General features: G+C 31.0%; 1 long non-coding RNA gene across 1 annotated transcript; it reads left to right on the forward strand.

Annotated features, from left to right (window-relative positions):
* Positions 1-9,155: 9,155 nt before the first annotated feature.
* LOC134698908 (uncharacterized) lies at positions 9,156-10,387 on the forward strand. The gene is made up of 3 exons (XR_010103501.1): positions 9,156-9,229; positions 9,512-9,530; positions 10,313-10,387. It is a non-coding gene; the product is annotated as an uncharacterized LOC134698908 (long non-coding RNA).
* The last annotated feature ends 7,190 nt before the right edge of the window (positions 10,388-17,577 follow it).

A 17,577-nucleotide genomic window follows, 5' to 3' on the forward strand; every position in this document is an offset into this window, starting at 1 on the left:
GCTAAAGTGTGCAATAGTTGTGTACTAGTAAGATCGTACATAGCGTGTACTATGTTTTGCAAGCGAAACACAGTCTCCGAGATTTTATATTTAAGCTTTTAATGGTTTATTTCCTAGGTGTACCAGAGACACCAGGTAATTTTAGTAAGATAACAAATTCAGCATCTAGTATAACGATTATCTGGGATCCAAATTCTGGTGGCGAACATTCACAAACATTTTACATACAATATAGAGTCCAGGGATCTTTATCGTGGACTACAGAATTAGCTGGTGAAGAAGGTATAAATGAACAAAAGAGACCAAGAACATATGAAGTAAAGTATTTACAGGAAAAACAAGCATATGAGATGAGAATGTTTTCTAAGAATACAGCAGGAAAAAGAAGTAACTACACAGAAGTAATGATTGCCTTTACAGACAGTTCAGGTACACAATTTATGTTCAACATCAAGCGACATTTGCAGATTTTCAAAGAATCTATTAATGATTTTTAAATGGTATTACACGCTTATATTATAACGGGCCACGTCGACGAATATAAGAGGAAATGATACTTTTTCAAAATAAATCCAAACGAAGTAGTCAGTCTCATTCTAACCTCTTGGCTTAATTAGTTTCCATACACGTGAGAAAAATCTTCCCTGCAAAATTTAAAAAAATTTATCGTAAAAGCCTTGCGTAACGAAAAAGATTGGACAAGGACCCTGATTAAGGTAAAATGCATAAATATGTAAAAAAGAAATAAAAATATGTATTGATAATATTATAGTAAAAAATCGTTATTTGTTTTTATTTTATAAATAAACAAAAGGAACATTAAAGTGATATGTATATTAATGTATATACATGCATTTACTATCAAAATTATGTAATAAAAGTTTGGTTTTGTTATTAAATTACAATGATGAATAAGTATTTGATTTGAAGTCATAAAATGTATTTGATTGCAAAAAATACAGAATATTTACACATATTTTAATAGTGAAAAAAATAGTTTTGTCATCTTACTCATAGGATTAAGCATTTTTGTTGTAGAATAGAACCAATTAATTAGTGGTAAACATTTATACTGTTGTCAGGTCATTAAAGATTGCATAATTTAGCGTTAATATTGATTCGCTTAAAAGGTCTTTGCGTCGGAACTAAACACATTTATTCAAAAACCAGTTGTTGGCATGACACGCCTTATGCTCTTCTCATATATTTTATAATGGTATGATAACGTGAAGGATTGTGCCTGATGCTCATATGATGAAATCATAATCCTTCATTCGGTTTAATTGAAGTCTGGCGCTGGCATGTCAGTCAACTGATAGTAGTCTGTTTTTATTTATGTATTATTGTCATTTTGTTTATTTCTTTGGTTACTTCTTCTGACATCAGACTCGGACTTCTCTTGAACTGAATTTTAATGTGCGTATTGTTATGCATTTACTTTTCTACATTGGCTAGCGCTATAGGGGGAGGGTTGGAATCTCACAAACATGTTTAACCCCGCCGCATTTTGCGCCTGTTCCAAGTCAGGAGCCTCTGGATTTGTTAGGCTTGTATCATTTTAGTTTTAGTTTCTTGTGTACAATTTGGCAATTAGTATGGCGTTCATTATCACTGAACTAGTATATATTTGTTTAGGGGCCAGCTGAAGGACGCCTCCGGGTGCAGGAATTTCCCACAACATTGGAGACCTGTTGGTGACCTTCTGCTGTTGTTTTTGTCTACGGTCGGGTTGTTATCTCTTTGACACATTCCCCATTTCCATTCTCAATTTTATGTTTGATTTTAAAAACAATTGACGCGCACACGCATTTGTTCCGTTATTCTTTTCAAATGTATTGACAAATGCAGTATTTCACCATCATAAAAACATCAATATCGACGTACTTTGTTATTTTGTTATTTATTCATTACAGAAGTTTTGACAAGTACTGTTATTGGTGGAGTAGTAGGTGCGGTTGTTACAATAGGGATTGTATGTGCTTCTGTTATGGGAATCGTGTTCTTTAAAAGGAGAAAAGGTTTGCACTAATTCAAAGTTAGTTTAAGCTATGAAATAATTAAAGCAAATGCTAATTTATCCTGAACTACTCCAAAGACGGTGCACTTTCAAGTAAACAAAACAGTTGTCTTGGTCTTTATTTACGTATAAATTTTTCTTAAAACACTTTTTGGATAAAATTACTATACAAACATACATTTTTTTATATATCCCGTAACATGAATTTACTCTCGAAAAGAGGATAAGGAAATAGTTAAAGGCATTTATGTTTACCCATACGGTTTTGTATTATACGACTTTAAAACGACATCATTCATTAGATATCACAAATGACATCACAATCTATTGAATGTGGAATTCTATAAAAACATACGTTTACATGTGCATGTATAATTCATCCATAAAATGTTTTGTTAAGCCATTTTTCTATTTTTTCGATATGATTTATTTCTGAAGTACAATGGGCTTTGGACTAGTTTTGGAAGATGTGAGTCCAGTTAGATTTCAATACTTTGTGTGGGTTATTTATGCTTCATGGCCCACGAATCAAGCCCTTTTCGACATATGCGTCAGTTTTGTTTTTACTTTTTGCTGTCCTAGGTTAGAAAAAAAGTTGGGCGCCCACAAACATGTTAAGTTCTGCCATTTTTTAAATTACCTATCTAGGTCAACAACCAGTAAATCAGTGGTTGTCGTTGGTTACTGACTTTCATACATTGAAAAACGACAGTAACGTCTAGTTGCTGTGTATTCAATATATGTTTGTTTCCACTAATGTCAGTTTATGAAAGTTTATTGAAAAATTTCCAGACAACTGCTTGATTTCAAAACAACGTAGGGGCATAACCTGAAAAAAATATCAGAAAGAGTAACAATTTCGTACTCGACAAAAACTGGAAGGCATACAAACAACAAATAAAATGACATACAATGCCGACAATATTTAAACTCTATTTTATAATTTTCAAAGTATTTATTGGTAAACATAAGTTATAAAGATCCGTTTTCTTTTAATTTCGAGGCAGGATCAAACGGAAAAGTAAGATAAATATTTTGTTTATAAACTCTTAACAGTAGAAAATATAGGACCCAAAACAATATTAGTTTAAAAGGTAAAATTTGTTTTCCAAAAAGTTTATACGTACTGCTTCAATTGTGCTTGTAAAAGAGGGACGATAGATACCAGAGGGACAGTTAAACTCATAAATCGAAAATAAACCGCCATGACTAAAAATAAAAAGACAAACACACAAACAATAGTACACATGACATAACATAGAACACTAAAGAAATGTAAACTTTTCAGTGGTGTTGCAGAATTTCAAAAGAGAGGTAAAAATCATACCTATATATCTATCACATAAAAATTCGAAAAACGTCATACGAATAGATATTACAGAAACATACTTTACAAGAAATAGAAAACATGAACATCAAATACTGATATTTTGTTTCGATTCTATTCGTTTATTACTTTTTCATAAATCACGCCGTTATTGTTTGACATTTTGTCATGACAGGTCCGTTCATAGCTTACTAAGTAGGATTGAATTGTTTAAGACCGTACGATGGACATTCACTATATTTCAGTCTGATGGATATTTGTCTCAGTGGCTATAATATCCACATCTTTTTATGTTTTATATATCTTTTAAAATAATTTATAAAATTGAGAATGGAATTTAGACTACACTTATACAATAATCTATTCCCATGATTAATATTATTTCTTTTTCTTTAAGAAATGATCAATCTCATGAAAATACTGGATTCCAGGAAAAACAAAAGGAGAATGAGTACGAAGAAGTTGGAAATAAATGTGGTAAGTATTTGTATACAAAACTCCGCAATAATTGACACAAGACTGATGGAATCAAGTGGTAAATAAAAACTGCTCGATACATAATAGAGATTATAATATGTGGTATGAGTTTTATTGAGACAACACATTTTGTTAAAAGTAATCATTTATAGCTCATACGGTCATAAATACGAAGCCTTGGCTTACACCGAATAGCAAGTTATAAAGAGACCCAATATGAATAGTGTAAAACAATTATCAACAGGATATCCAATGTCCTAATCTACTAGTGTATAAAAAATGAGAGACAATTCCTTCAAGACAATACTTTATCTATCACGTGCTAATTTATTCATTGATGTTTATGTTTTAGATGTGCAACAAAAACAGTGAGTATATATAAGATTTGAATGAGAATTAAAATATTATATCACACAATGATAATATCTTATCTACCCCTCTCCCTATATCGTCAACTTTCATATGTTTATATGTTTGGTTCGCGTTTCGAAGCTTAATCATTCCACATCTGATGTTAAATATTCAGCGGACAAAGTACAATTCATTTCCCAATTTTGCATCCTCGCAAACAATTCTTTGTGATGCGTCTCTTCAAGAAAAAGGACCACGCTTTTTACACATATAGATATGTTTCTGAATATACAGTTCCTATTGTGGTTTTGGTTGGGATTCGTGTTGTTATGTTGTTTCTTGTGTACAATTATATGTCTGTTTGTATTTTTCCTTTTAAGCCATGGCGCTGTCCGTTTTTTTTTATCTATGAGTTTGAATATCCATCTTTTATCTTGCGCCCGTCTTTTGTTTAAGTTGTAGCATGTCTTATATATATATATCACTGCACATATATATTCATAAAAGACAGTATAAGAACCTTACAAAATGGCTTTTATTGTTTTATTATTTGATTCAATAAATGTAAAGATGAATCTATATTGTTGACTTATATTGTTTTCTTATTATAAACTTTATACATATTCAGTCATTTTAGTGCAAACAAAATATATCAAAAGTATTGATATATTACAAAATATGATAACAAAATTACTAAAATATCAAATTATGAATTTCATAATTACATGTAACTGTCACAAAGCAATTATTTCGATTTATAAAGTTAAAAAAACACATGATATCCTAACAAGAACCAATATGAAGGTGGCATTAACACATGTTTGTTTTCGCTTACAAGTGTTCAAAACAGGTATCTCTTAATTATGTTTACTTTAAATCTTGCACCGAGCGGATATACACGTTTTATTTGTGTATTAATTCTGTAAAATTCTGTTTTGAGGTTAAAAATATCAGTCCATAAACTTGACAACAGATCTGTCAAATAAAATACTACGGCGATCATTTTAAATTCAACAACATTTACATGATTTATATGTGATATAAAATATAATTTATATATAATCTATCAAAATTGAAAACAAAACTCCTGTTTATAGTTGATAGCCAGTTCTTCCGACGGTTAACTGGTTAACCGATTCATGGTTACCAACGGATATACATTTTGTGTAGACCAAATGTGCATCTGGTGTATAAAATCATAAAGTGGTATTTTGATTCATTTACAATCACTTATTGGAGTGGTATAACCCCCAAGAGAATCACCCGACTATTAGTCAAATCCTCTTGTCATAAATTGGAACGTTACTTATTAGCCCTTAGTAGACGAAACGGGTTTTTAACAAACATAATTATAAGCATAGTAACTTTGATAAAAAAAAGTTTGTTATCCAAACCTGGACGATGTGAAAGGGAACGCCGTTTTTTTTAACTTTATGTTAAAATGAATTATGATTTTACTATATAACAGATTAAGTAAAACATACGAATCACTTGGTATCAAAGACACGCTGAACGTTTATGATGATTTAGAGAATCCTAAAGGTGAGTTTGAAGACAGTCTATAAAGCTTAAACGAAAGGAAAACAAAAACATCTAACGTGAATATGATTATAGAAATTTGTAAATAGTTGTGGAAATTGCAGCTGCAAAAACATAAAAAAAAATAACGAAATTGTTTTGCTACTGACTTATAACATTTGCTGCTTGCAAGCAAATGTTGTATAGCAGTTCTTATTAGGGATATCAACTAAGTTAAAATTTACTAATCGAGTACTCTTGTACTTCCTCGTAAAAACATCTACAAAATAGATACACAATAGTATACCTATTTTATGTATCGTGGGTCCTTCTTTGTCCTACGGACGTAAAACTCTCAACATTATTACCTATAATTAGATAAAGTTCCAGTTTATTACATAATCATTAGCTCATTTACAACTTGTAATAATTAACCAGCAATAATATAGTCAATTAATTGGAAAACATCGTCAGAATTACAGTATTTGGGAACGGTAACAAACAGTTTTCTTATTTTAAAACATACTTGCTCTCACGGTACAAAGAAGGAGGTGTGTGTGTGTTTGTGTGTATGTGTGTGTGTGTGTTTGTGTGTATGTGTGTGTGTGTGGGGGGGGGGAGAGACTGAGGTTAATTTAAAATGTAAGTCATAAACTCTGTAAGATCCTCTCTTACATAGCATACCTCTGCTGAGGGATTTTAATTTCATATGACAATTAAACGCAAACTGTCAAAACTTAATTATATTTTGATTGATATTCAATATCCCGGAAAGCACTCTCAATAATATTTTATGCTTAAGCTTAAGAGAACAACCATAGGACACTGGTTAGATGAGTATTATTTTGGTATTGGATACCCGGTACGTCTAAGCGATATCAATCGGTTCCTAAATTGGACTTGGAAATTATCCCGTTCCGTTCTTGGGTTGCTGTCTTCTTGATTTGTATACTGACACACCATTGTATACGTGATCAAATAGTAATGTGTTTACATATGATATACAATTATAGCCTTTGTATGAGGTTGGTACAAGGACATATTGATATGAAACAACTATATTGACTGAGGGCGAAACCCGAGGTCGATATACTTTTTTTGGTTGATATGTCCTGTATTGACCTCATGTATGCACTATAATTGTTATATTATTGATTTCCAACCATATTTGTATAAATTGTAGTTTGACTTAGTTGAAAAATTATTAATATATTGTCAATAAAAACATATTAGTTGTTTATCAATTATTTTTTGTTTGTTTTTTAACATCTTATGTGTTCGAAGATTTTTTCTTAATCAATCATAGATATTTTTTAATAAAACATTTAAAAATATCATTATGATCATTAAACTCATTACATGATATCCAAAGTATATCGGTTTTTTGAATATTCTAAAAATAACCGTGCACTACGCTTTTTGCTATCCGCCGTTTTCTGTCTACCTTCGAAAATATAGTTTAACATGTGACTATCCCTTAATTAACTAATCAAATTAGTTAAACTATATACGAATTAATAATATCAACTCTTTATACTTTTAGGTCTCATACCATCCAAATCGTAAGTTTCACGATTTTATGTATAAATCTGGACATGAATGATCACATAAATTAACACAAATCGTACTTTCCTGTACACATATATGAAGATATTGCAGATGTTTTTTACTTATTTTTTGATAATCTATTTGTGTGTATCCTGAGTGAAATTAGACGACGTGAAAACATATGTAAACACATGTTTTGATATTTGATATTTACTGAAAAAGCAAAATGTACGAAAACGTCATCATGCGACGTCATCAAAACCTCATCTTTTTAAATTAGCAAATACAATAAATTATAAGTATCAATTTCGTAAAATATGAAGAGTAAGCATGAACTAATATCCAATTGTTCAAAATATTTGAAGAAATTAAACAAAAGTTCGGTTATGAGACTTTTGATGATGTGAATTTAAGCATGGATGCAATTTGGGTACTCCTCATTACAGAATCATGGATAGTTTGGAGGTTGATTCAAACCCATTTTTTTTACGACTCAATATGGATTAAAATTTAAATCGGTGTACCTATACAATAAAGAAGGATAGGGCTACAAAATAAGCACATTAATGACATTTATTTCTTGATCATTAAAAAAACCTAGGTGAAAAAACTGTCAAAATAGGTGCAATTTGGGAACCGTCACGTTACATACAGAGTAATGTTGTTTTTTTGTTATTGATACTGACTTTATCAGCAAGAATGTCAAGCGAGCCTACTTGTGCGAGCTGATATTCGCGTTAATGAAGTCAGTATTCTAAATTTGGCCCAACAATGTTAGATCTTCAAACTGCGATGAAAATCTTTTTGAATTCGATTTTGTGTCCTATACAACTTAACCAACAAGGATACATGCAATCGAACTACCGTTTATCGATTAATACCTAAATAATTACATAAGTTGTTTGTTTCATTACAATAGGTTTTTTTTTATCGGATAACATCAATCTCGAGTCATTCTGAAATTAACATTCATATCAAAATAAACTTTACCATTCATGATGACGCGTTTCCACAATATAGTGCACAGATAAATAAAAAAAAAAAGTTTTTTCAACTTTTCGTGATCATAGCGAAAAAGCGTTATAAAAAGTTTGATTGCTTCTTTTGTAATTTGAGGGTTGTGAAAGCGTTGACAGTCAACTTACAAGAATAAGCATTCAATTAAATTTAATTCTTAAGAACAACGATCACCGCATATGTGCAACTTAGACTTCTTAGCCTCCAATATCAACATGGATTGCATGAACTAGGCACCTAACTTATTACTGTGTGATTAGTATGTGAATAACAAACATGAACGACGCTGATAGAAAGAGAGTTCAGTGTAGTTTCACAGATAAACATAGAAAAGATAAAAAGTCCTGTATTTGTATATGATATAAGAAAAATAGACAAATACAATTGATGATCATAATCAAATCAAACTGATAATGTATATAGAACAACTCAAATCATGTCAGACAACCAACATGAGAAGAAATTTTGCAAGTGTAATCCAATAATATTTTATAGTTTACCTGAAGAACTTGTTTTCCTGCAGTGCATAACAATATATTTTGAGGTAGATTGATTCGGCCATTAAAATAATTGAATCAATTTTTTGTTTGCGTAATAATTCTTTATCTCATTGAATCATTTAGATTCATGTTGAATGAAACTAGCTAAATAAGACTAAAAAACCTAGTTGTTGGCAAGACACAGACGCTTATTTGTCATGCGTAAACGTTGGTAAAACACTTCGACGTCAACCTCTCATGTGAAGCGTAGCCAAAACTTAGCCTGTGTGTGTGTAAAAACTAAAGCTAACACGTCACTCCTCTCATCCAGCACCATAACATAAATCTATATGTTACTAATATGAAGTTTATTAGTAGTTTTTTCATACATTTTTTTCTTTTCCCTCTTTTTCATATCTAGCTCGTTGGGCCTCTACGAAGCATTAGGTAACCAAGATAAATCTAGCATGTATACTGCACTACAAAACCAGAAAGGTACTTATGAAATTATTACAAGAACGACTGTCAAAGTATATGAAATAGAATATGTTGAAATATAATACTTGCTACGTTTCATTTATTACAATTTACATGTCTTTTTTTGTTGTGTCATTATAATTTGAATTGTTTTGAAAACGTTACTAAAATAATGTTGTTAAAACAAAATCAATTTTGCCTGTTGTTCTGTTTCATTGTGAATTAAACAAAAAAAGTAATGTAAAGATGTTGTTACTCTATATAGTTGAAATAGATGAGATGCCTTCTTTATCATTTTAGAACAGACACAACTTAGCAAGTAAGTATGTTTGTTTATTACTTACATTGTACATGCAAATGTCATAAACACAACATTTGTTTTTTTATTCTGAAAAACCAATACATTTATTTTAATGTTGGGCTTGGTTTCATTTTGTCGGCATACATATATGTATATATACATCAAATTAGTTATAAAAATGACATAATAGTATTAATTTATTCACATGAATTGTATCAACTTGCTACACAAGCATCAATTGTCATACTCTCTTCCAGTCGCATTAAAACAAGTATATGTATGTGTAAGCTTTTTCCATCCAAATCCATTTCACATATAATTCATTTCTTTCTGTCTATTAGTTAGGGACACTTTTAATGCATGAACAAAGTTAAAACATAACAGCCTTTTTTAACTTATTTCCTGTATCACTTTTCTACAATTCCTTTACATTTTGACAGTATATATGCATAAGTCATTTGATACAATTCAAAGAAAATAATAACATGAATAGAAAATTATGAAAGGTAAATGGAAATGTGTTGAAATAATTTAGAATTTAAATATTATATCGGGAAAACGTCAATGACCAGGCAAGGAGTCGCACGAAAAAACACACCACCAGATAAGCAAAAGGTATTTATTAGCCATTAACTGTAAATAGAAGCATAACAGTTCTGAATCGTCCCTTGTATAATAGGTTGGGAATAATTTCAATACGTTGATCGAATAATTTTCGGAAAGAAGCAATATAACAAAATATATATTTAATAGAGTTTAATAATTTTAATCACAAACGAACGTTATTTTATTTGTTGTAGACCACAAGTAGCGACAAATACACAAAATGCATCAAATAATCCTAAGAAAAATATTGAACCATATACCAATCAAGGCAAGTGTCTTATAAAATAGTAATTGAGAGACGAATTTATCCTAGTATCTTTAATTTGAGATCCCTAACAGATATTCCGGCTTATAATTGGAAAGCAAATACATGTCTTTCATCAAAATGGAATTTTTTAGGACAGATGGATGTATGTATGCAACAGTTGTGTCAAAAAGCAAGGAGAATGCCATCTAACCCGCTTATATTTCTAACGTTTAGAATAAGTGTAACGATCTTTATATTAAAAAAAACACATATCATAAATATTTTGTTTGTTTTCTTAAATTGAAATTTTAAAGGATTTATTATTATTATTGCGATACTGAAAGAATATATACACAAACCATTACTGTTATAAAGATACATAGACAAATGAATACAGTAATTACCATTGATGATAGTTAAAACAAATCTGACAAATGTTCATAATTATTCAGTAACATTGCATTAAAAGTCGTAGTCTACGTTAGCTTTTTGATTTTCAATTTCAATTGTAAAAACGATAGATCTAGTTATATTCCTTTGCCGTTTTCAATCCTAATTATATAAAAATATTGTTAAACGTATTCAACAGATTTTTTCCACGATTTCAAATTAATAATTTTATTTTGTGGCAATTCTAAAAGCTAAATCTGATACTAAAATTAAAATAGCATTGCACGAGTTAACTTATTTTTGATTTCTTTGATTATTTCAGGACCAATAGAAAATGTTTATGACAATGCAGGATTCTGATGGAAATAAAGAAACAGTTCAGTGAATGTTCCCACCTATATATTCCATTACTGTTATGTTATGTTATAAGTAACTAAAAATCATTCCATATTTTTCTTTAGTAAATACGGCCTGTTGAATATGCAAGCTTTCGCACAAATTAGATATAGTCTTACGTTAACATGGGTTTCCTCTGTATCTACATGCAATATGAATAACATAATTCCTAATGCAAAAAGCAAATTATTTTTCCTTTTATGTCCAAAATGACGGTATGAAAACACAAAAGATATAAACGTGTTTGGAGTCAATCGAAAACAAAAATAAACAGAATCAGGAACTTTACTTACATTTGGCAAAATTATACTAGTATTGTTAGTTCATTAATTTTTGTTTAAATTTTTGAACTAACGTCATAAAGTAAAACTACAATTATATTCTCACCTGAAGTTACCAATTTTAAACTATATATAAAATCATAAGTTATCTTAAAAAGCTTTCTATTTGTTTTCCCTATTGACAATATGGCATGACCTTGGATTTATCTTTAATCTTGTTGAAGGATACCAATTCAATTCCAGTATCTGAAGCGTCTATCATCCAGGGAATGGATTAAATAGTTTTCAAAAAGGATGCAGGAAATTGGATCATTTCTTTACAAGAAATGCACAAAACAAACCAAACGAGGAGCGAAAAAAAATATGTTTATAATTTTGAACGCCAGTCTACTTGAGACTCGTCAGTTACGCACGAATCAATTGAGCAAATTGGAAAATAAAATACGAAGTTTGAGTACATTGACAAAATAAAATTACATTTTTTTGGCAAAATATAGCTATGGTGATCTATTCCTGGGGTAGAAAGTTTTTGGAACATTTCAACGTGAATTTACAGTGAATTTATATGATGATCCACATTAACACAGGCAGAAGTGCTGACAACAACACTTTGGTTAAGCCCCTTTATTCTCCCCCTATACATTAAAAAAGTGATTTTAATTGAGCATTTAAAAATCATTTTTGTTTTATTAATAATTGAACATGTTATATAATTTATACATTTAACATGTTTTAGTGCAGATATTGTATATTCATATCATTTGTGGCGTCATAAACATCAACATTTGCATATCTTGCATACAATGGCAATTCCCTGCCTATGTATGAGCAACAGCGTTAACCATAACGATATTCTACCATCATTTAAATTTGTTATTAGAATGGATTTTGTAGCAAAACCATAAAGGACGACTCAGAGTGCGTTGAAGACCCATTGGTGGCCTTCGGCTGTTGTCTGCTCTATGGTCGGGTTGTTGTCTCTTTGACATATTCCTATTTCCTTTCTCAATTTTATTATTGTGTTATTTGAGGATAAGATATTTGAAAATTTCAAATTTGTAATTTTGAGAAAAATTACTACATGTAAAGTTAAATAAAAAAACTACTTTATAACTTTATTACTCTTTACGAAAACAGCAGCAACTTTTAAGATCTTTGAGACTTTGAAATCATATTTACCAACCAAAATTAACACAACGTTTTACAACTTAACTGAATATATTGCATCACACGAGTGGCCGAATAATCCAAATTAAAGATATATCAATCTGATGACTCGACGACAAACTGTCAATGCCATGGCAAAAACAAAAAAGAAATAACAGTACAAACATTCATATACAAAACACAGCAAAAGAAACTAAAGACTGAAACGTGAGTGACAAAAAACACATTCTTAAGTCAAAAACGAAATGACAATGACATGATGACAATGCGAAAACCAATCGAATGAAAAATAGAAAACACTGAGCAACATGGACCTCACCGAAACCCGAGGCAGTCACTGTTTCTCAGTAAAGACTGACAGATTCAGATCCACATGTGACACCCGTCGTATCATTTGATATTGTTACAACAATCGATAGAACACATAAACGAATAACCTGATTATAATAGAAATAAGAAGATGTGGTATAAATACAAACTGTGAAAGTATCAAGGCATTTGTTTTAGTTCTCAAGACGCATGTTTTATTTACATAATACTCATAAATTGCAAATTGTTTTGGGGAAGTCGACAGTTCAAATCCAATACGGAGATAAACTCACGTAGAAAATGTAGAATAAAAGTCCAAAAGATCGTGCTAATGCTTTATTTAAAAAAAAAAAAGACAACAGACGACGACGGATGCCATGCGATGGCATTAGCTCACATGGGGCTCTTAGGGCCCCGGGTAGCTAAAACGAAAAATGAGAAACACCTATAAACAACCTTAAGAAATTGCAACCACTGAACAACAGGAAACCCCTAATAGATACGTGCAAATGCAGCGGGTTTAAAAGTGTTAACAAACAAACATTTGGAAATTAGATCTAACGGCAGGTATCTATAAGTTTTAATTAAAAAATGTCGATTATCAGTAGACATTCTATGTATTGGTTCGAGGTGTACTTTTATGATAATCATTCATCATGTTTATCGTAAGATATTACATTTTAACAATGCTGAAAGGTTGGGAATTGATATAAACATGATGAACGTTTTTGTTATCAAAGAAAATCACTAAGTTAAATCCTACAAATGTGTACTCTATTTTAATGTTATTTGGCTAAATGTGGTCAAACGCGTTTACAGTGCCAGCAATATATACAATAACTTGCCTGACATTTGAATCTCAGATGAAACAAAGTGATGAAAAAAAAGAAAAAAAAACAAATATTGGAGGGGAAACAAAAGAAAAGGTGATATGGAATAAAACCGTGGAGGATAAGACTGTATTTAATCTTGTTTTAAATGGAATGATATATTTTTGGAAATAGATATATACTGCACTTCCTTTGACATCCTGATACGATAGATCATTCATAGAAATATTTTTAATATCAATTTCTGAAATTGTTTAATCTATACTATTAAACGAGAAGACCTCATTTATGGTGTCGCTTCTCTTCCTACCACAATAAATCAATCATCATGCCTCTGTGTCCTATAGGTAACATGCATAGTCGCATTTGTCATCCATTCTTATGACTATTCAGATTGAGTTATTTTGGGAGAAAAACGACAAAAAAGGAGTCCGGATATGATTCCGTCATCAGACTAAATTCTAGTCATGGATAAGACTTCCGGTTTGAAACATGCACAAAAACAACCTATCGTATGATAGATTACAAAAATGAAAAATAAATAAGCCAATTAGGGCGTTCTCCATATCATGGTGTTTAGATCGCAAGAACCACAACTACTATACCTCCTTATACAGGACAATTGTTTTTCGCGTTTATCTACATGTAAACTACGATTATACTACTTTAATATATAGAGACTCTCTGTATTCTGTCTACTGTTTTCTTTGAAATGTTTACCATTTAAGGGGTCATACCAGTTGCATATAAAATAAGTAAAACATGTGACACAAGTACAACCCAGAGGCGGATTTAGGGGGGCGGCCCCCCTTTTTTGGGAAAAAATTGGTTGCTTATATAGGGAATCACTGAAGCATGACAGGAGCGGGCCCCCTCTTAGGTCAGTCAGTGGGCCCCCTCTTATGAAAATTCCTGGATCCGCCACTGAACCAATCGTATGATAGATAATAAAAATGAAAAACAAATAAGCGATTCAGAGCATTCTCTATATCATGGTGGTTAGATCGAAAGAATTACACCTATTAAACCTCCTAGAGAGGACAATTATTTTTCGCGTTTATCAACATGTAAACTACGATTGTAATACTTTAATATATAGAGACTCTGTATTCGACCTCGACCAAAAACTTTAACGTGAAGCGGGAGAGACGAGCGGACGGACGCACGGATGCACAGACTCGAAACATAATGCCCATGAAAGAGGCATACAAATTTATTGTTGAAAAGGAAAAAAGTGATTTGGCAAAAATGAAAGTAAGATAGAGATTAGAGGGAGGCATGACCTTATCGATACGTCGGGATTTGTGAATGATCCTTACGAGATCCGGGAATATATATTTTTTCGATTTCGGGATATGAATTTCTTTCAATTCTTCATTTCGGGATTTCATTGTTTATAGCCTGGACCCCTCCGACCACCCCTCAAATTAGGCTCAGTTGGTCTTAGTCATTTATACAAGATTCATATCATACCATTAGCATGTTAATAAGGCTCTCAAAAGAAAAAGTACCGATGGATTGTTCTAGAAGCATATTTTATTAGATTAAAAATGGTCTACATATAAGCAGTTACATTTATTTTATGTTTTAAACAATGCAAATTTTTTATTTGATTTGACTTTTACCAAAAGAAGCATTGTAGCAAAGGAAAAGAATAATTGCGGTCTGAGGCCAGAAACACGAAAATAATTGAATTTAACAGAAAGGAAACAAATATCGGACTTTAGGAAGAAGGCTTTTGATATCTTTTTATATTCTCCATACATAATATCTTTTACAAAGAATCATCCTACAACAGTTCAAAAGCTGTATAAGCCCGCGATTCCGCGGGTGTGTTCTAGTATATATAAAATTTCGAGATGACTTAAGAATATATCAATATTTATTTAAAATAGTAATGGTAATAGTTACCCAGATTTTAGATATGTATATGTATTCTATACACCAAATTACATACAATTTTTAATTCCTTATTGATTTTCTTATCAGTATCGATTCCTACTCGGTACGACATTCTTTAATTAAACCAATCGTCTGGATACAAGTATATTGATTTGATTATGTACTTCCTTTTTTGGGGGATTGTCAAATTAATGAAATTGATCTGCTTAATTTTTCAAACTGTATTGAACTTTTGAAGATTATGACGATACACTATGCAGATAAACTATTGTGAAAGGAAACAATATTGCCTTTATAATTCGCGGATCATTCTGAAATAAATTACCTAAACGCTAGAACATATCTTTTAAATAAAGGCAACAGTAGTATATTGATGTTCAAACGTCATAAATCGAGAGAGAGAAAAACAAAACAGGATGTTATACAAAAACCGAAGGGAACAGATCAACTATTAGAGGAAAACAAAGGAACACCGAAGTGCAACTAACATGGCAAATGTTACACAATAAACTGACTTGTTCTGTTTATCTAGACTCAAACTGTTTCTTTCTGTTCATTTTTATTTCATAAAATGTATAATAATCGTGGCAGCACATGGCGTATCTATATGAATCCTATATAACTACAAAAAAGTTCTTCAATTGTAGCAACATAGATCATCTAGATAGTCTAGATAATTTTATAATTCAGAAGTTAAAGAATTAAAATAAGAATTTCCTCTTGCCTTATTTTAAATACTGTTCAGCATAATATTTTTTTTGTCAAACAAACACTTCCAAGCTGTTGTCTGCCAATACGAATGATTTGTTTTATTTGAAATACCCTTGCAATCTTTTCCTGTACTGTTCACGAGGCTCAAAATCAACCGAAATGCTTGTTTTCACTCAGCCATATTCATTATACGTATGTTATTTAAAAATTGACTACCTCACACGTCTGACGTTTTTGACTTTTATGAATTGCAGTAACAACAAAGTCATGTAGCAACTGTTTTTTTTTAAGTTATACTCATATCGTATCAAACTTTGATATGAAAAACTGGTTTAGAATACCCATCAGGCAAGTTGACCTTAAATGCATTTGACTATTATTGTACGTTCGTTTTGTTTGTGTAGCTCTTCGACAGTTTTGATTCTTATACATCTTACCTTTCAAATGTTCAATGTTTCACGAATACTGTAAATTCAGATATTATTGCGAGGTTTTTATTATTGCAAAAAATGCGAAAGAGTTGTAAATGCAATGATTTTAACTCGCATTTTGAAATATTTTATCTAAATTAAACAGGATTTTTCTCAAAATCGTAAAAAAATCAAATCGTATTTGAGTCTAAAATGACAAAATCGCAATAATAAATGCATGCAATAATTTCTGAATTAACAGTAGTAAAGTGAGTCTATGCAGACAAGCGCTTCGGATGCATACAATTTATAAAATGGTGTTTTCGTTTTCTATCGTTTATACGAAACGAACTCGTAATTCTTTGTTTATTCCGTTACATTATTCATAGCATTGTTGTTCTGCTAAAGATATTTACAGTAAAGGCGGAAATGAGATCAACTATTGCAATGTAACAGCATCTGACTATTGGTCAAGAACGAATGACGACTATGTCTTCGCATTTTTGAAATACTAAGGCTCTACTACCTCAGGCATAGATTACCTTAACTGTTTTTTGCAAAACTTTTAGGAATTTTAGTCATCAATGCTCTTCAACTTCGTTCTTTATTTGGCCTTTTAACTTTTTTGGATTCGAGCGTCACTGATGAGTCTTATGTAGACGGAACGCGCGTCTGGCGTATATACAAAGTTTAGTCCTGGTATCTTTGATGAGTTTATTCAGAGTTTCATTGTCTAAAACATATATTCTAAACATGTTCACCCACTGAAAGGGAACTGAATATATATTTACATACAACTGTTCAAAAATCATATTT

The sequence above is a fragment of the Mytilus trossulus genome, unplaced genomic scaffold (genome assembly GCF_036588685.1).
Source record: "Mytilus trossulus isolate FHL-02 unplaced genomic scaffold, PNRI_Mtr1.1.1.hap1 h1tg000024l__unscaffolded, whole genome shotgun sequence".
Taxonomy (NCBI): Eukaryota; Metazoa; Mollusca; class Bivalvia; order Mytilida; family Mytilidae; genus Mytilus; species Mytilus trossulus.